Genomic DNA, 20168 nt, shown 5'->3' on the forward strand with positions numbered 1-20168 from the left:
AGTCTGACCGAATCTGGTCTTCCTTACGGTCAGTAAGTCACTTCTTCCTGCCTCACTTGCGCCCGTGGGCTGTACATATGTTACACAGATGTGGTAGCGATGGCTGTGATATAATTATTTCCCAGTGTACTCAGCATGTGCCAAATTTCAGTTGTCACCTGTTGCAGGTAAAGCTGGTTTAATAACAGTTGGGGGTTCAGTACACCCACCATTCGTTTGTGCTTAACATCACACACACTCTAGGGGCATCAGTTGAGCGTGTTCCCAAATGCAAGTTTTTATTTCCTCCTCCCCAGGACACTGTTCACAGGGTCTCCGGTTCCTCAGGACTGCCTTGTTCCTAAATTCAATTTTTCTGTCTGTTGGAACCATCTGGAAACTTGCGTTAAAAACATGCTTGGAGATATTTTCTGTTTGTTTATGGCAAAGCAGTTCTTCTATAACTCTTTGGGGACAGTCCGTTGGAGCTGGCCCTGTGATAAGAGCCTGCAGGGCTGGTTTCACCCAGAAAGCACAAAGAAGTGCCCAGAGGTGTTCATTTTGTGCTTCTTAACCTAGTTGATTCTCAGGTTCTGTCCTCACTGTTAGTCCAGCAGGGCAGATGGATGGATGTGTGTGTAACTCGGGGATTGGCAGAACTGTGGGGCTCCACCCTCAACTCTGTTGATGGCTTTTTCTTTTGAACGACGTCATACAAAAACATCAAACCAATATATAGGGCATGAAAAAGGATGACAAGCTCATCTTTCTATGTCATTTAGCGAAAAATAGAGAGCATTACCCCACCCGTTAAAGCTTTCAGTATCCCTTCCTGAACCACATTCTGGCTTCCCCTACAAAGGGTAAACACGCTTATGAATTATGCTTACCCCCCCCCCCCCCGTATAGTTTTACTACATGTGAGTCTGTGGTTTTTAGTTTTGTGTGTGTGTGTGTTTTTGAGACAGCACTATTGGAGTGGTTGTCACCTAATATAGAAAAGAAGGATTGTAACAGCAGTAGGAAGATCATGCTTTCTTTGATACTTTAGAAATTTTGATTTGCTTTTGAAAAAAAAATATAATCTCCTTTATTTGACATTTAAATAAAGGTGACCATTGTAGATGCTTTTAGGTACATGTCTGCTCATTTTTATTGTCTGTTAAAATCTCAGAATTGATGGTATTATTTTTAAAACTTTCAACAACATACTTACAGTTGATGTTTTGATCAGCATTTGAAAAAACAAAAGGAGAAAAAACCCAGTGTTAACATATGCCCACGAAGCAGTGTAGAAAGACAGGCTATGTAAAGGGAAAGGCCCTGAACCCATCTCTGTTCTCACTTCTCAGAAATTGCCACTATGAAATTTGTTAATCTTTAAGACTTTCTTTATTTTGAGGGCTGGGGATATAGCCAAATTGGTAGAGTGCTTACCTAGCATGCACAAGGCCCTGGGATAAGTCCCAGCACCACATAAAGACTGAGTGTGACTGTCCATATCTGTAATCCCAGCAAAGTTGTAGAGTAAGCTTCAGGCCTAGCTGGGATATATGAGACCATTAAAACAACAACAAAACAGCAAAACTGTTATATGAATAGGCAGTTCTGCTGTTGTTCCCTTTTGAAATTCATAGCTTGAAGAGATGGAGTTGTAATCAGGGGTGGTGGTGCACACCTTTAATCCCAGCACCCAGGGAGGCAGAAGCAGGCAGATCTCTGTGAATTTGAGGCCAGCCTGGTCTACAAAGCCTGGTGTAGACACAGCACGGCTACAAAGGAAAACCCTGTCTCAAAAGATAACAACAATAAAGAGTTGGAGTTTCACCAGCTCTGGTGGTACATGTTTTTAATCGCAGGATTAAGCCCCTCCCTGTCCCCAGCACTGAACTGTCCTCTATTATGGCTGGGTGCAGCAAGGAGGGGCCAGGGGGGAGATGGTGAAGGGAGAGTGTGGCGTTGCTCGGGATCAAAGCAAGGGTTTTAGGTTCTTGGTACCCGTCTTTCTCTTCAGTGCTCACGTGGTCAGATTTTCCCTCATATGTTCTATTTTGAATTGCTAAAGTTAGGAATGGCAAAAATTATTAAATTTTATAAGCATACAAAATTTTCTCAGTTGTATAAAAGTGATTAGGAGTTGGCCTGCTTTATAACATATAAACTGTATCAAATTGAGACTTCTTTTTAAAGCACACTTGCATGACCTTATCTTTGTGTTTACTTAAGGAAGGAGTTCACAATTTTCTTCTAAATTATATTAAACATGCAGAAAAGGGGTACTAAATTTAATGCTTAACAGATAGAAGTGTTATAGCCAAAGGAGGGGCTAAGCTGTGCTGGCATGACTAGCTTGCTGCAGAAATGGTTTTTTTGCACGAAAGCACTTGGGGAGAGATGCTACTCTAACCACAAAAGCATATACAAGCTGCAATCTCGTTCTGATTACTGTATGCTAGGACAAACTCTTATGCCTTAGACATTCCAGCCATTGGTTTACAAATACATTTACTTATCATCCATCCTAAGATGTACATCAAATAAATACAAAAAGACCTGTAATGCTATAGGAACAAGTACTTCTTAAATGATAGCTGTAAAGTAAATGTAATTGATCAAATAAGAGAGAGCTTGTGAAATGTCCGTTATCGCTCCAGCATTGAAAGTACTAAAAGCATTGTGCCCTAGGAGATTTGAATTTCAAAATGTGAGTGTTGTAATAGAATATCCTCCTTATCAGGGTAATACCATCTATCATCCCATGGAAGCTCAGATTCGTTAAGTCAGAAAGAGAGTGACTTTCACGGAGTCCGTTTTACGTGTATCGATTTACAGATCTTTGGGAAACGTTAGTAGATTAGTAGGTTCGTGATTTTGTTTTTGTTTTTATTTTTGTTTTGTTTTTCCAGAGAGGGCTTCTCTGTGTAGTCCTGGCTATCCTAGAACTGACTCTCCTAGAACTTTTGTAGGCCAGGCTGCCCTTGAACCTAGAGATATGCCTGTCTCTGCCTCTCAAGTGCTGGGATTAAAGGTGTGTCACCACCTCTCAGATACCGATTTCCAGTTTCTTGGCTAAACCGGTGAGTTGCTGCTCTTACTTGCTGCTCTTGTAGGAGGGAAATGCAAGTCAGTGGCTGTTTGGGCTGTGTCCTTTGACTCCTTCACCTGGGGAGCCTAACTGGTCTTGCTTTGGCCTGGACTTGAAACTGTTGAAGTAGACTTGTCTCAGCCTAGCTAGCCTCAGACATCATTCTAGAAGTACTTGGGGGAATCTAGGGTAACTGGGAATGAATCTCCAAGATAGGGCTTGTAGTGCTCATGACAAAAGTCAGAATTAAAGCTGGCCTGAAAACTTGTCTCAGAGAGGGCCTGGACAACATGGTTCCAGGTTGGTAAGCTTTCACAGGATCCTCCCCTCTAGACCTAGACCCAGGAGTCACCAGACTGCAGGAAGGTTTTAGCCCAGATGTATGTGTGTTGGTAATTACTCTTGAGTGGTTCCTTATATAGAAACTCACAGTTGTTTAGAAAGCTGACTGGAAAGTCAGAAAATGACTTTAGTCTCAATCAATGGTCTTCATCAAGGCAGCCCTTTCTGTGGCCTCTTTTTCTTGGGAAGTGCAAATAACTAATGACATGTTGCTGCTTAGCTTGAGAAACTCTAGAAAAACATTTCGATTTAAAAATTTATTTTGGCAAAGTGTGGTTACTATATTATATATGTGGAGATTAGAGATGAGAACTTGATTCTCATCTTCCAACATTACATCTGGGAAGCGAACTCAGGGTGCTAGACTTGTTCAGTAAGGATCTCATCAGCCACTTCTTTTCTTTCAGGGTATCATGCAGCCCAGGTTGGCCTTAGATTTGCTTAGGTAGCTGAGTCTAACTTTGAATTCCTGATATTCCTGTTTCTGTCTCCAGAGTGCTAAAATTACAGATGTATGCCACCATACCCAGTGAGAATATAATTTCTTAAAACATTCCAGTAGCTTGGCATGGTGACACATGCCTATAATCAGTGCTTAGTAGGCAGAAGCAGGAGGATCAGAGTTCTAAGCCAGTCTTTGCTATACATATTGAATTCAAAGTTGGCCTCAGCCACTGAAACTAGGTTTCAGAAAATAATCAGGACTGGAGAATTTCTTACTGTATAAGAAAATTTTAGAATTTCTTAGTTAAGAGCATTTGTTGCTAGTACAGAGGACCCACATGGCTGCTTTTAATAGTCTTTAATTCCTGTCCTAGGGAATCTGATACCATCTTTTGGCCTCCAGGTGTTCCAGGCACACAGGTGGTGCACATACATACAATGCAGGCAAAACACTGATTACATAAAAGAAGATAAAATAGATAAATCTAAAGACAAAAAGTTAGAAAAAGCCAGCCAGTGGTGGCACATGCCTTTAATCCCAGCACTTAGGGAGGCAGAGTCAGGTGAGTTTGAGGTCAGCCTGGTTTATGTTCCAGACAGCCAAGGCTACACAGAGAGCTGTTAAAAAAAAAAAAAAAAAAAAGCTTGGGTGGGCGGTGGTGGCTTGCACCTTTAATCCTAGTGCTCGGGAGGCAGAGGCAGGCAGATCTCTGTGAGTTCGAGGCCAGCCTGGCCTACAGAATGAGTTCCAGGACAGCCAAAGCTACATACAGAGAAACCCTGTCTTGAAACAACAACAACCAAAAACCAAAACCAAAACAAGAAAGAGATGCTAAAACAAACAAACAAACAAAACCCCAAACAACCAAACACTATAATCAAAGGGCTATAGAGAGGCCTCTTTTGGTACCTGCACTCATATGTACATACCTGCGTGCAATTACACACACCTACATGTCATTAATAATGAAAACTCTAAAAACAAAAAACAGTCAATGAACCAACAACATGTTAATAGACATTTATGGCTTAAAATAATGAGATTCTGTGTTTTAAAGCTGTTTTGTGTTAACCATTTGCGACTGCTTTGATTGAGACTTACTTCCTCAGCCTGACGTGATATCTGTTGGCCTGTAATCCAGCACTGGAAGATAGAGGCAGGAGTTTAAGGTCTTTCTTGGCTATATGAGAACCAGTTTCAAAATAATAGCAACAAACCAAAAAGAGAAAACAAAAATTTACCTATTCCATTACATTGCATGCATTTCTTTCTCATTTTCTGTTCCTGTTCTTTCTTTCACTTGTGTTGTTTTGATTTTGAAATAGGGTCTTGTTAGGTAGTTCTGAATTCACTGTGTTGACCAGGGCGTCCTGGAACTTGTGATCCTCCTGTTTTAGCCTTTGGAGTGCTGTGATTTCAGGTGTCCATCACTCCACCTAGCGGCTCCATTTCATGTCACTCAGATACATATGTCTGACTAGTGGCTTCCGTAGTGGACAGGGCAGACCTAGAACCTTTTAGTGACTTGGAAAGACCTACTGGATAAACATGAGTTTAGGGAAAACTTGCTTAAGTATTTCTAGTGTTAATATTTGTAGCTTGTTGAGAAAATGTTTTCAGCTGGGCATGATGGAACACACCTCTTCTCCCAGGCCTTGGGGAGCAGATCCCAATGATTTCAGGCCAGCCTGGTTTTCCTAGGAGCTCCAGGATAGCCAGGGCTACATAGTGAGACCTTGGGGGAGGGGGAATAGAGAGAAAATATTTTGCAACTTATTCGTTTCACTCAGTATTTGTTAGGAACTCAATTCAGTTAAGAAAAATCAAAATTCATAGTAATCTGATTTTAAAATGTAGAAAATTGTCAGGTGTGGTGGTACATACCTTTAATTCCAGCACTCAGGAGGCAGAGATGAGTTCTAGGCCAGCCTAGTCTAAAAGTAGAGTTCCAGGATAGCCAGGGCTATATGGTGAGGCCCTATCTCAAAACAAAACAAACAAAAAAAGAGTAAACTGTCTAAACTGATCTCAAAATAAGATCTACAAATGTTCAACAAGTTTGAATAAAAAGTACTCAGTATCATTAATCATAAAGTCAAAACCGTGATGAGATATCCTTTTATCTCAGTTGGAATAGGTGTTATATAGTTTTTAAAAAGTCAAAAAATAATACATGCTGGCCAGGATGTGTATGCATGTGTTTTGTGTTTTGTAGCACATGTATGGCTAGGAGGACAACCTAATAGGAGCTGCTTCTCTCCTTCTGTCATGTTAGTCCTGTGGATTGAACTTTGGTCATGTTGCAAGCACTGTACCTGCTAAGCCATCTGGAGGGCCTTCCTACTCATTTTTGATAGCAAAAATGGCAAATGGATACTATTCTGGACTGGACCATTACCCTCCTTGCAATGCATAGATGGGATATAGGTGATAAGTTTGTGTTAATAATGGAAGATTGATTTAGTTAGCATTTTATATCCATTTTTAAAGATTTTAAAATTATATTTTATGTGTATGAGTGTTTTGCCTGCATGTATGTATGGCTACATATGTGTGTCTGCTGCTCATAGAGGCCAGGAGAGGACTTTGGATTCCCTAGATCTGGAATTACAGGTGGTTGTGAGTTGCCATGTGGGTGCTAGCAGCCAAACTTGCGTCCTGTGCAAGAACAGCCAATGCTTTTAACCACCAAATCATCTCTCCAGCTCCTGTGCAGACTTTTTTAAATGTCGAAGATATGCCAGTGGTTAGAATATTTGATTTTTGCCAGGTTTTTTTACTATCATGCTTCCTGTTTCTTCTTGCAAGGATCCTGATCTTGTGAGTAAACTTGGTTGTCATTTCTCTTTTTTGTTCTGTAAAGAGACCTATATCAGATAATAGCCACAGGTTATTTTGCCCCAAACATTTTTTAGGCTGTACATATCTCAGAAATTACTTTCTGTGGTTGTTAGCAACCTGCAGATTTGGTAGACAGAGAATTGTGATCTTTAAAACTTGTTTCCTTCTATACCATCTGCTCCGCATAGACTGTGGCTCCTGTCTGTGACCCTTGTCCTTCAGGACCATAGTGTGTGCAGGATAACTGCTGGCGATATTTGAGGTGAGACTGACACGCTGAGCATCTGAGGAGCTTACTTAAGTAATTTTCATTAGGAAGTGTGTTTTTCTTTTAGTTATGCACAACTGCATTTCTTGAGTTTCTTTTTGTCTCCCTTTTCATAGGTGAGATATTCTTTTTGTTTGTTCGTTTGTTTGTTTTTGTTTCCTAAGACAGGGTCTTATCATGTAGGTCTGACTGTTTACAACTTTCTGTGTAGACCAGACTGACTTTAAGGTCACAGACATCAGCCTACCTCTGTCTCTCACAGCACCATAGCTGTCCAACTCTAACTCTATTTTAGCATTGTTAAATATTGTATAGAACACACAAGAGACTTAGAACCTCAGCCATCATTTACATGACGCCACCCGACTAACCTTTCCCCCTCACTCTGTGTGTGTTTAGTGGATGCATGTGTGCAAACAGCCATGTATATAAATGTGGAATCCAGAGGTCGATGTTTCTCTTCTATGGCTATTGCTTCATAGTACCTTTTTCCCACTTCTGGGTGTGTGTGTATATATGTATATGGTGTGTATTCATGTATGTGTGTGCTGAGGCCAGAGGAGGGCCTTATGTGTCCTTCTCTATCACTCTACTTTGTTTCTTTGAGGAAGGTTCTTGCTGAACCTGTGGCTCACTTTTTTTTTTTTTTTTTTTTTTTTTTTAATGGGCTGGCCTCTAGCAGGCCCAGTAATCCTCCTGCCTTTGGCCCCTTCAGTACATGGGACCATAATAGCTTTTATGTGGGTGGTGGTGGACCTCATTACTGTATAGCAAATTTTTCTTAGAAGCTAGCCCTTCTGTATTATTTTTTGAAGCAGGTTCTCTTACTGTACTTAGAGCTTGAGTTTCCCAAAGCCTGGGTGGACATTGAGTCCCAGGGATCTTGCTGTCTCTGTCCTCCCAGCACAGAACTAGCCACAGACGTGCACCACTGCTCCTGACTTTTACATAGGTGGATCTCAACTCTGGTCCTTGTGCTTGTACAGAAAGAAAGCCCCTAATCCCTTGAGCTAGCTTCCCAGCTCCCTCTATTTCTTTCTTTAAATTACATTTATTCATTGTATGTGGAGTATGTGTGTGTGTGTCTGTGTATGTCGGTCAGTTGGTCATCTGTGGGCCACATTGTGCTTGTGGAATTCAGAAGACAACTTGAAGGAGTCCACTCCTTCCACCATGTGGGGAACTAGGGATTAGACTTAGATTGCCAGGTTTGTTGACAAGTACCTGGTTGGCCCTCTATTTCTTTAACACAAACAAACAAACAAACAAACAAACAACCCACTGAATGGCTGGGCTGTGGTAGCCCATGCCTTTAATCCCAGCACCCTGGGAGGCAGAGGCAGGCGGATCTCTGAGTTTGAGGGCAGCCTAGTCTACAGAGTGGGTTCCAGGACAGCCAGGGCTATACAGAGAAACCCTGTCTCAACAGCAACACTGAATAGGGTCAGGGTTTAAAGATTAGCTTTTCCTTCCTGTCTGTTTCATGACACTTCCCAAATACATTGCACATAACATGCTTTGTTTCCATGCCCATCCTCTGTCACTCCAGCCTGCACATAGAAGTTTATCTAGTGGCAATTCCCAGTTGTTTTTTACTGTTCTGATTGAGGGTTTTTTTTTTTTTTTTTTTTAATTTATTTATAGTAAACCCAGGATCTCACACTTACTCCGGCTAATATTTTTAAAATGAACAACTAGATTGGCACACACACCTTTAATACTAGCACTTGGAAAGATGCAGGTGGATCTTCATGAGTTTAAGGCCAGCCTGGTCTACATAGGAAGTTCCAGCACAGCCAGAGCTACATAATAGACCCTGTCTCAAATAAACAAACAAATAAATAAATAAATAAATAAAAATTTAAAGTTGAACAGCTGATCATGTCACTCCTGTCTCCATAATATTTCACTTTTCATAGACTAGCCTGTGTATGCCAGGAAACCACTGAGCTATAGAATGAAACCTTACCTTAAAACAGTGATAAAACAGAACCTTTTCCATGGCTTAGGAGACATCTCCTGATGATGTGGCTGACCCTTTTCTGACTGACATCATCTGACATCGCCCTGTTGCTCTCATGGACTTGGGCAATAGTCCTAAGGGCTTTTGTACTTGCTCTTCATTTTGGCTGAGGTGCTCATTTTTTGGAACATCCATGGTGGCTGGCTTGTGGGGATTGCTAAGTGCTATGTTACTTTTCCTGTGGACATGTGAACCCAAGACAGAGCATCAGTGACAGATCAGGGCGGACTCTAAGTCCATCTTTGGCGAATCATCAAGGTCATTAGGCTCATATAGAGGAGCTTGGGTGATTCAGCTACACCACCAAAATGTTCACCCCTGCATGGGTGCTGACTTACCATCTCTGTGGATTCTGCTACCTTGGAAGGGTGTGTTCACCTGCCAAGTCCATCCTGAAGTTTGTGACGATTCTTCATGATGTCTTAGTTTTTGAAATGTTCTCATTTACATATTTAGTTACTTTCTAGGTAGGCAAAGCAATACATTTGTCAAGCTGATGACTGTTTCTTTTGTAGTGCCTGTTTATCTCTAATATTTACTGAATGGATATCTGTTACACACAATTCACTCCTCCAATAAGTATTTACCTCCTACCAAGCACAGATGTCTAGGTGCTTAGGAAAGGTGCTTAGAAAGGTGCTTAGAAAGGTGCTTAGAAGTGACCAAGTCACTTCTGCTGGCATGTGCATTCCAGTGCAGAAAGACAGACAATAAACCATCAAATAATTGTACCTGTGATAATGGTCAGATAGTGAGTGGTGTCACTGTCTGTGTGGGAGGGCAGGGAGGAGCATTGGGAGTGTTGGGGATTGACCACTTCTAATGGACAGGCTAGTCAGGAATGCCTCTGGTGAGTTGTATGCAGTAGATCTTAGTGCCTGAGATTGCACGCCTCAGAAGAGAAAGTCAAGAGTCTTCGAGAAGGTGTTTTGGTTTAGTTTTGAGACAAAAAATTTCCTCCCCCCTCCCCCCCCTTTTTTTTTTGCTTACCATGTGTCAACATATTAACATTTTTAACAGAGGTTCAGCTATTACTGAAACTTATAATTTCTAAACCTAATTTGGGGCAAATGGCTATAGTGCAGAGTACTGCCATCACTGCCCACTGGGAATGCAGACTGAAGAATTAATAGCGACCCTGCAGGTGGAGGACCAGGTTCAGGGCTGACTCTTTCTGAATGTAGTAATCAGAAAGAGTGTGGCCATCTTTGAGCTGCTTGCCTGCAAAGGCGAGCCTCTGCTGGTGGTAGGTGTCCTCTCTATTCTAGATCTTGGCTTTCACATTCTCAGTGGTATCACTGGGTTCCACTAGAGTAATGGTCTTGCCTGTCAGGGACTTTACAAAGATTTTCATTTTGACCTGATAATGAATATGACAGAACTGCAAACTGCCTCGAAACATCTAGATATAAGAACCACCAAAGTGGACAAAGCCTTTTGGGGAGACATTTCTATTTGCCCCACAGTTTATAGATGAGCAGAGCTGGGGTTCTTCTCATGACTCATGATTGTCACAAGAGATATTTCTATTTAAACTGGGTTCTCCAAGCCCTGGCTGCTTCCACAGTTAACAGTAATATGGGCTGCCTTATGCTTTGTTGGTTGGAATTACAGAATGCTTTTCTGACACTATTATGGGCACCATGGAGATGCTTAATATAGTGGCTGTGAGTATGGATTTTGGAGTCCTCCTGGTTTTAAAATTTAGCTACTATTTAGTATTTGAGTAACTTTGAGCAAATTATTTAATGTTTGCCTTCCTTCCTTCCTCCCTCCCTCCCTCCCTTTCCTTCCTCCCTCCCTCCCTCCCTCCCTCCCTTTCCTTCCTTTCTGCCTCCCTCCTTCCCTCCCTCCCTCCCTTCTTCCCTTCCTTCCGTCCTTGTGTCCTTCCTGAGACAGGGTCTTACTGTTTGCTTTGGCTGTCCTGAAATTTATGATGTAGACCTGGCTGCCTCAGAGGTCCACGTGCCTCTGCCTTCTTCATGCTGGAATTAAAGGAGTGTGCCGCCATGCAGTGAGATTCTGATTTCTTAATGGGAGTACCACAAGATCTTGGGTTCATCTCCATTTGTTTGTTTTATACAAAACCTTACCACATATTCCAGACTGGCCTAGAACTCTCTATCTTCCTGCCTCAATCTCTAGAATTACAGATGAGCACCACTGATCCTGATTTAATTCACCTTAGACACAGATCCTGCAGACCTCAAGCCTATTAGACTAGAAAGCTAAAAGAAAATATTTTGGTCTGAGGCACTGTCAGGGTTGGGATCCTGTTGCTACATCCTGCTCACTTGCATAAACGGAAGAGATGGCTCAGGCCCCGCCTGCAAACCACAGCTTTGTTTTGATCCAGCTTGACTTGACAGCTTCTCTATTTACCTGCTGACTTCTATAGCTTTTATTTGGCAGCCAGAAAAGCAACTAAACCGGTTTACAGCTCATGGTTTAGTCAAAGAAAGCTGAGCAACTCTAAAGAAAGTGAGGATTTAAGTTGGAGTTGATACTGTTCTTTTGTCTCCTTCAGTTTTTGTTTTTGTTTCAAACTACAGAGAGGTTGTATTCACCTTTTACATAAGAAATGTAATAGCTTTCTGGCCTCTCTTGAAGGATTGGGATCCTTGTATTTTTTTCTTTTTCTCCTTCCCCTCCTCTTTCTTTCTTTCTTTCCTTCCTTCCTTCCTTCCTTTCCTTCTTTCTTTTTTTCTGTCTCTTTCTTTCCCCTCCCTCCCTCCCTCCCTCCCTTCCTTCCTTTCTTCAGAGGAATATGATCATGTATCTCAGACCAGCTTTAAACTTGTGATTCTCTTGTCTCAGACTCCCAAGTGCTGAGATTATAAGTGTGTGCCTGGCTTTCATTTTTCCCTCTAATAGTACCAAGACTTTATTTTACCATCCTGATTGGAAATCTGCAATACTGTTTGCTTGTTGTTCATTTTTAAGAGTGTGTAAAGCAGATTAATCTTTTCTTGAGCCTGGATCATCATGACCAACTGGGTTTTTCAGGACAAAGGAGCTTAATGAATAGTATAGACAATACATAGTGCATAACTGTTCAAGTTCATGTATTTGCTTTTTTTAGTTTAGCTGTTTAGCTTTTGATACCTTTTTTTTTTTTTTTTTTTTTTTTTTGAGACAGGGTTTCTCTGTGTAGCCTTGGCTGTCCTGGACTCACTTTGTAGAACAGTCTGGCCTCAAACTCACAGAGATCCACCTGCCTCTGCCTCCTAGAGTACTGGGATTACAGGCATGTGCTACCATGTCCAGTTTAGCTTTCAATCCTTGTCATTATCAATATGGTCTCTTTCTCCTTTGATCCTAATATACCATGAAACAGTTAATTGAAATGAAAATGTTAATAATTATGGCTGGGGATATAGCTCAGGGGTAGAGCATTGCTTGGCATGTACCTATATTTGTAGTCCCCAGCACTATAAACAAAGCAAACAAGCAAACAACAGAAAGGATAGCCTGAGAGTATGAGATTCAGAGCTGGGTATTTACCGCCTGGTCTAGGGTGTGCTCCAGAGGAATAGGAATTACAGAAAGTGTCTATAATCTTTTGTAATCTTAGGGAATCAAGCACTATACTGAAGATTATTTAGAGATAGAAGTGCATACTATGAATTAGAGGTGTGTCTGTGTGTGAACACTATTTTCTTGGTTAAGTTAACCTTGGTTACCCCAACCTCCTTTTTTTTTTTGTGGTAGTTTAAAGTAAGGATACTCCACATCCACTATTGTTTTGTTATGAGGAAAAAAAATATAAAATGCATATAAGGTGTTTAGGCTTTTTTTGTCCATAGAAGTTATTACTTTCACATCTTTGGGTACTGTCAGTGAAACTATGAACATGAAGGGGTGATAAATGTCCTCTGGTAGATCTGATTGGCATTGTTGTCATAAGCATGCTTTCATTTAGTCCTTTGCTAGATCGTGGACAGTGGTATGTGATAGTGAAATACCCATAAATCTACTGTTTAATAAAATAATCTTTTCGAAATTAAAATACATAATAAGTTGCTGCAGCATTTTGACATCTCTGCTGTGTACCACTTTTGCTGGAGATGAAAATGAATAAGCAATTCTGGAAACCAAGGTCCACTGGGAGTATAACTCTTGTGGCTATTAATGGATTTAATTGTATTTCCTCTCTGCCACCAAGATGTGCACTAAAGTTGTTTATATCTATTCCTTTAATGGAGGGCTGTTCATTAAGTGTGTGTAATATCATAATCACTTTGTTTTTTTATTACTGAAGAGTCCTAAAGCTTTCTTTTTAAAAATTATGACAAAGAGTAATAGTAACATTTTGAAACATTGTCCATTAATCCTTGATTGACTTTTCCTTCCATGGAAAATGAAGAAAGAATTATCTCATTGGGGAAGCAAGCCCATCTCATGGGACTGGAAATGGGAAAGGACTTTTAAGTCTAAGGTAAGGTACAAGATTAGTTTGGTTGGTTGAGAACATAGGAAAGTAATATCAAATTTACTGACTGTTCCAGCAGGGCTTAGCTCCAGGTGCCCTGATAAATGGACACCATGGCTTTCAATGATGAGACTTTATCTTCCTGAAATGCATTTAAGAGAATATTTTAAGAATAATTTTAAGATTATGGCATGTGTTCTTTCCCTCTGGCTCTTATTCTTTTTCTCTCTTCTCACTCAGATAGTTCTTATTATGTATCTGAAAAAAATGAGTAGCAGTCTCATTTAAATCACATTCCAGAAATGCTTTGACATTAAAATTTGATTTCTTATTTGGCTGTTCTTGGCTGTATGGGTTTTGATAAGTCTCTTAGTCTACCTACCTCTCCTTGGTTCTATCTTTTAATGAAAAGACACATATCAAGCAAATACTTTGTACCAGTTACTGTTGTAGATGCTGTGGCAGAATAGTGAATAAAACAAAAAAATATTCCAGCTCTTACATTTACCTGTAGGAGTAGAGTGGGCACCAGACAGTAAAGAAATGAGAGGAGAAATGACAGGGTATGCTCAGTGGGGACAACTAGAATAGGAACAGAAGGAGGACAACAGTTTAAAGGGGTAGTTGATCTATGTGGTGGAATACACTTGTAATCCCAGGTCTGGGAAGGTGGAGATTGGAGAATCCCCTTGGCTCACTGGCCAGCTGCCTAGCTGACTTGCTAAGTCCTGTATTCCAGTGAGAGATTCTTTCTGAAAACAAAAACGAACAAAACAAGGTAATTGGCACTTGAGAAACAACACCAAGGTTTTTCTCTGGTCACACAAATAAGATTTAAAAAAAAAAAACAAACAAACCAAAAAACAACCTGAGAGCTGAACAAGCCAGGTGAAGCACACAATTATGAGAGCCATGCCACATAAATTTTTGGGAAGAGCCTTCCTGGTAGAAGGGACAGAAGTGTTGGTAGGTTTTAGCCATATCCAAGAGGCCAGTGTGGCTGGAGCCACATAAGGGAGAAAATTATAGAAGGTAAAGTCAGAGAAGTTAAAGGACAGGTGTGTGTGTGTGCGCGTGCATGCATTTATTATATGTTTGTACATTGTTTTGCGGTGTTCGAGAGCCAAAGAAGTACTCCACCACTGATACAACAGAGTTTATTGGTTATATGTAACTGTTGCTTTGATGTTGAGTGAGGAGGTAAGTAAGTCATTAGAGCTAGAAAAGTGGCATCATGATTACTTCAACCTCAGCAGAACCACTGGCCTCTGCACAACCACCTGGAGAAAAGGGCAGAGGCAGGTGGGGTTACGGTGGTAGGAAGCTGTGATGGTGGAGGTAGGAGTGGGGTAGGAACTAAGAAGATGAGGATCCTGAGTACATTTTCTATTGGGTTTGAAGCATGACAAAGCAAAGGATTCAACAATAACTTCAACATTTCATTTAGCATTGTGTTTGCTTTCTGTTTTTGTTTCAAGTGATTCTTATGTCATCTATCTTAGTGACATCATGAAAACAGTGTCTATAACAGCACTTTTCAGAGCAGTTTTGGAATTTGTTTCCACTTTTGCCATTTGTAGCTAACTAGAAGTACATTTCCTTGAGAATTTACTAGCTCATAGACTAATTACTACCTTGGCACTTGATATGTTCATTTTTTTAAATTTTATTTACACTTTATGTGTATTGGTGTTTTGCCTGTAGGTATGTCTGTGTGACGGTGTCAGATCTTAAAGTTTCAGATAGTTGTGAGCTGCCATGTGGATGTTAGGATTTGAATCTGGGCCCTCTGGAAGAGTAGTCAGTACCCTTAAATGCTGAGTCATCTCTCTAGCCCCCATGTGTTCATGTGTTTTAGTCCATAATGTAGCCCCTGGAGGAGTTCAGTCTCAGTATCTATAATACTCTGCTGTGTATTTAGTCTATATTAGCTCACTCTGATCTATGTTTATTGGATGTTTTTTTGAAGAGACGATATATTACAGAACATTGGCAATGATAACTTCAATCCTTTGTCACTAACCTAGTGAATCTGAAGATTAAAAAATATGTTGGCTTTTGTAAAATCATTAGCTTGCTGTAGCATACTTCCTGTCTGACCTAGGAACTCAGCAAGGAGGAATCCTGCTGCAGAATGATCTAATTTGTGTAATCTTGAAGGTGGAGCTATTTTTGAAACAGAACAGAAAAATAATGGGGCCCTTTGCTCCTGAATACCAAACTGTATCTCACTGACTTAAAAGGAAAGGGTCTCACATCTTGTGCTTTGAATTCCCGTTCGTTTTGCTGTGTCTAGATTGGGTTTATGATATGTGTCCTTGGGTAAGTGGTGACTGCTGGGTTCTTTACATTCTTAAGTTTAAATGATGTGAGTAGTTAAAAGGGCAGTTACTGAGTTCTGGCTTCAGAATTCTGAGCTTTCTTTAGAGTTCCTGTGATACACTGATTTATTTTTTTTCCTTCTATTTGTTGAGAGACAAGGCCTCACTCACTTAGTAGTCCTTACTGGAGAGCCTCTGGAGTTCTGGGATCACAGGTATGAAGTGGCTTTCCCAGCTTAGACTGGTGGTTTATAACTGATTTTCAACCCAGTCAGTCTCTTTGACTCCTTTTCTATTCTGAAGTGAAAGGCTTAGACAATAAAACTTACTGACACGTCTCCATGTCTTCACTGCAATGCAGAGGAAATGAAAAGTGCTGGTTAGAGTCAAGCATGTCTTCAGGGGAGAGGTGTAAATAAGCGTACACAGTGTCTTAGGAACCGTGGCTGTTGGTGCCTGTGGGTACATGTAGCTTTGTCTTTGTGGATGTGACATCTATGACTAGAGATTGATTTAGGTGTGTTGTATTGGTGACTCACGATATGTGGCAATGCTACAGGAATGTGATTTCCCATAATAGTGAATAAATCTTGAGTTTTGCACAAAACAGTGAAATCTCTCCTATGTGCATAGAGTGTACATTCATGGAATATTTACTCTGTGCTAAATGGTTAAAGAAACAAACATGTTTGGGTTAAGACTTAGATAATTTCAAACTGCTTTTTGTTTTTCTTGAGACAGGGTTTCTCTGTGTAGCCTTGGCTGTCCTGCACTTACTTTGTAGAGCAGGCTGGCCTCTAACTCACAGAGATCCACCTGCCTCTGCTTCCCAGAATGCTAGGATGATAGGCATGCACCAGCCACCACTGCTGGGTTCAAACTTGCTTACATGTATGTATGAGTGGGATCAAAGGCTGATTTGTTATAAATTAGGCTGATTTTATAATGCTGATAAAATTTGGAGTTCTTTTATATGCAAAGATTTATTTCCATGCTGTATACCTAATTAAAAAAACAAACAAGAACTTTGCTAAAAGTGTCCTCCATGCTTCGAAAAGTATACAATTTAGTAAGTACAATTTAGTGAACTTTTATAAACTGAACATGCATATCTAACACCCACATCAAGAAGCCGAGTAGTCCTGATCTTAGAATGTCACCTTGCCTTCATCTCGTCACACAACTCTGCCACTAAAGAAAGCAGTAGCCTGACTACTTTCTGGCAGTACGAGTTAGTGTTGCTTGCTTTAGTGTATGCTGTGTTTGTAAGTCTTTGACATACTAGTTGTAGTTCATTTCTTCTTGTTGCATGGTATTTCGTTGTATGGTATGCATTCACATGTATTTCATGGTATAGATACTGTGGTTTCTTAGTTGGTCTGCTGATGATTTCCAGCTTGTGACTGTTTTGAATGTTGGTAGATCTATGCACTCATTTCTCTTGAATGTGAAATTCTGCGTGAGTATATGTGTTTTCATATTCATACCATGTGACACCCCTGTTGCTCCATATCTGCACTAATGCTATTTGCTGTTTTTGCTTTAGTCATTCTGGTAGGGCTAAGATGTTTTCTCCTGTGGTATTAATTTACATTTTCCTTGTTATTGATCATCATGATTATTGGGATGTTATCCTTTATAAATTGTTTGTTCAGGTCAATTTTCTTTTGTGAGGAACAGTCTGTTTATGAACTTTATTTCATTCTCTTTGTTTTAATTACTCACTGAGTCCCATTAATATTGCCTGTATTTGTGTATATGTGTGGCCATCCACTGGAGCTTGGGCAACCTACCAGTGTTCACCATCCCCAACCTCCTATTCCCCACCTAGAAATGACTGTTCGTTCTGTATCAACTGCTAATAGCTCCTCGGAGCCTCTCCCCCATTTGGGCTGGAATTTGACTGTTTTGACTGCCTTGTTCTTGTGCCAGTCTTGCCCCAGGTATCCACTGTTGTTTTGAGTGAGTGCAATGGCCATTCATGTCCAAAAGACAGCACTTTACAGCTCTTCTCATTCTCTGATTTTTACGTTTTTCCTATCCTCCTCTTTCAAGATGTTCCCTGAGCCTTGTGAGTTAGTGGGGACCTGTTACAGTTGTGCCATTTAGAGCTGAGCACTCAGTCACTTACATGAATGTTGGAAACCATGTGGGAAGGCAGTCATTTCTTTGTTGTATAAGAGCTAAAGGTACCTATACATGTGGATTATAAGATGTTTAACATTCTTTTGTTGTTTTTTTTCTGCCGCCAAATATCTATACTGTTTGCAATCAGTGTCATGTCTAGAATGTACTTTCGAGGGATTTCCAGCACCATGCCACTCTTTTCAGACTTGCTTGTTAAGAACTTTTTGCCTGGACTGGAGCGATGGTTCAGAGGTTAAGAGCACGGGTTGCTCTTCTAGAGTTCAATTCCCAGCAACCACATGGTGGCTCACAACCATCTATAATGAGATCTGGTGCCCTCTTCTGGCCTTTAGACATACATGCAGGCAGAACACTGTATACATAGTAAACAGATTTTTTTAAAAAGAACATTTTGCCTTTATTATGTATATTATGATGTTGCATTTATTGTGTGTCTGAATGCTCTCAAATGGGTTTGTGATTTTGTTGTTTTTTGAGATAGGTCTCAATGTACAGTCCTAGCTGGTCTGGAGCTCACAGAGATCCACCTGCCTCTGCCTCCGGAGCCAACCTCAACTATGTTATGGGATTTTTTTTTTTAAACATTTATTGATACCTGTTTTTGTCTTTTGGTTCCGAACCTTAGCTTTTAACATCTCCAGTTTTACTTTTGTTTATTTTTTGGGAGAAGCCTAAAGCCTATAGATATTTTATTTTGCTTTGTTTTTAAATAATTAATATATTCTTACTTACGTGAATGATTGATTTCTGCATGTATGTGTATGTTCCACATACATGCCTGGTGCCCTCAGAGGCCAGAAGAGAGTGTTGGATTCCCTGGAATTGGAATTATAGATAGTTTTGCTCTTAACTGCTAAGCTGTCTCCAGCCTCTTTCTTTGGGGGAGAATGGGCTGTTCGAGACAGTTTCTCTGTGTAGCCTGGGCTGTCCTTTTGCTTTGTAGACCGGGCTGGCCTCGAACTCATAGCAATCCTCCTGCCTCTTGTCTCCAGTCTCTTTTGTTTTTTGAGATCCAGTCTCATAGCCAAACCTGGCCTCAAACTCTGTATAGTAAAGGATAACCTTGAACTTCTGATCTTCCTGACTCCATCTCTCTAGTTGATTACAGGTATGAACCATTTTGCCTGCTTTTATGCAGTGCTGGGGCTTGAACCCAGGGCCTTGTTCATGCTAAATAAGCACTATACCACTGAGAGCTACCTCACTATCCCAAGCTAACAGTTTTAATTGTGGCTGTGTATAATCCTCAGACTTCTGTTTACAGGCTTCCTGATAAAGTAGACTGAACACTGGACTTACAGCCCTAGTTAAATTAGGATCCTTTTGGATCCTAATCTCATCACAGTGGAAAGAAATAAAGACAACCATCTGGCTGACTGTGGGAGTTGTTGGGAAGAGCAGGTACAGTCAGTTTCATTATAAGTCTAGTGTCCTTTCATGAATTTATTTGCTAACTGGTCTTTGCTGAGACTAAAGATGTAATTACCAGGATGAGATCTGTCCAGTTTGAGCATTATGGGGATTATAGCCATAATTTATTCGTGGAAATTGGCATCCCCTTTCCAGAAGTATGTGTGTTTATAGGAAGGCAACAGGAACACTTGATTATTGGGATTCCTATGGCTAATTCTGATTTTACAGATGAAAAGTAGGCAAACCACTCACTTTCCATTTCTTTCATTGTCTTGTTGCTTAAAAATACTTGGAGGGTTAAGGAAAAGTCACTGAGTGCTTCTGTGTTTCTCAGTGAAAGGCACACTGTGAACATAGGTGATGAACTGTGAGAGTTAAATTCTTAGGTTAGGGATATAACTTGGTAATAGAGCATGAATGTAGATGTGTGAAGCTCTGGGTTGCTCCAAAAATGCAAAAATTCCCATTCATATGAATTTATTATAAGCCTGGCCTTCCGGCCAGCAGGTTGAGAAATCCATAGTTTAGTAGTAGATAGAAAAGCAGTGGCCCTTGGAACTTAAATTGCTGAGGTTTAATAAAGTTGTTTTTATTGCTATGTGTGATGTATGAGGCCAGGTACACATGTCACAGTACATACGTCACTTGTGAAAGCCAAAGGACAACTTTCAAGAGTCAGTTCTTTCTACTGTGGGATCCAGGAAGTGAAGGCTTACATAGCAAGGGCTTTTACCCAGAGACATCCCACCCTCCATGCTTCTTCTTTTTGTTGTTTCCAGACACTGTCTTGTCCATTAGCTCAGGGTTGCTTGATCTTCCTTCCTTAGCCTTCTGTTGCTGGGATTATAGGCATGTACCATGATACCCAGCT

The 20168-nt window shown here is 40.6% G+C and overlaps 1 protein-coding gene across 1 annotated transcript in view; it reads left to right on the forward strand.

The window, feature by feature from the left end:
• Nucleotides 1-20168, forward strand: part of Pacs1 (phosphofurin acidic cluster sorting protein 1) — a 128863-nt gene that overhangs the window by 857 nt on the left and 107838 nt on the right. The gene's annotated exons all lie outside the window — the stretch shown is intronic.

The sequence above is a fragment of the Psammomys obesus genome, unplaced genomic scaffold, assembly GCF_907164565.1.
Source record: "Psammomys obesus unplaced genomic scaffold, mPsaObe1.curated_primary_1811, whole genome shotgun sequence".
NCBI lineage: Eukaryota > Metazoa > Chordata > Mammalia > Rodentia > Muridae > Psammomys > Psammomys obesus.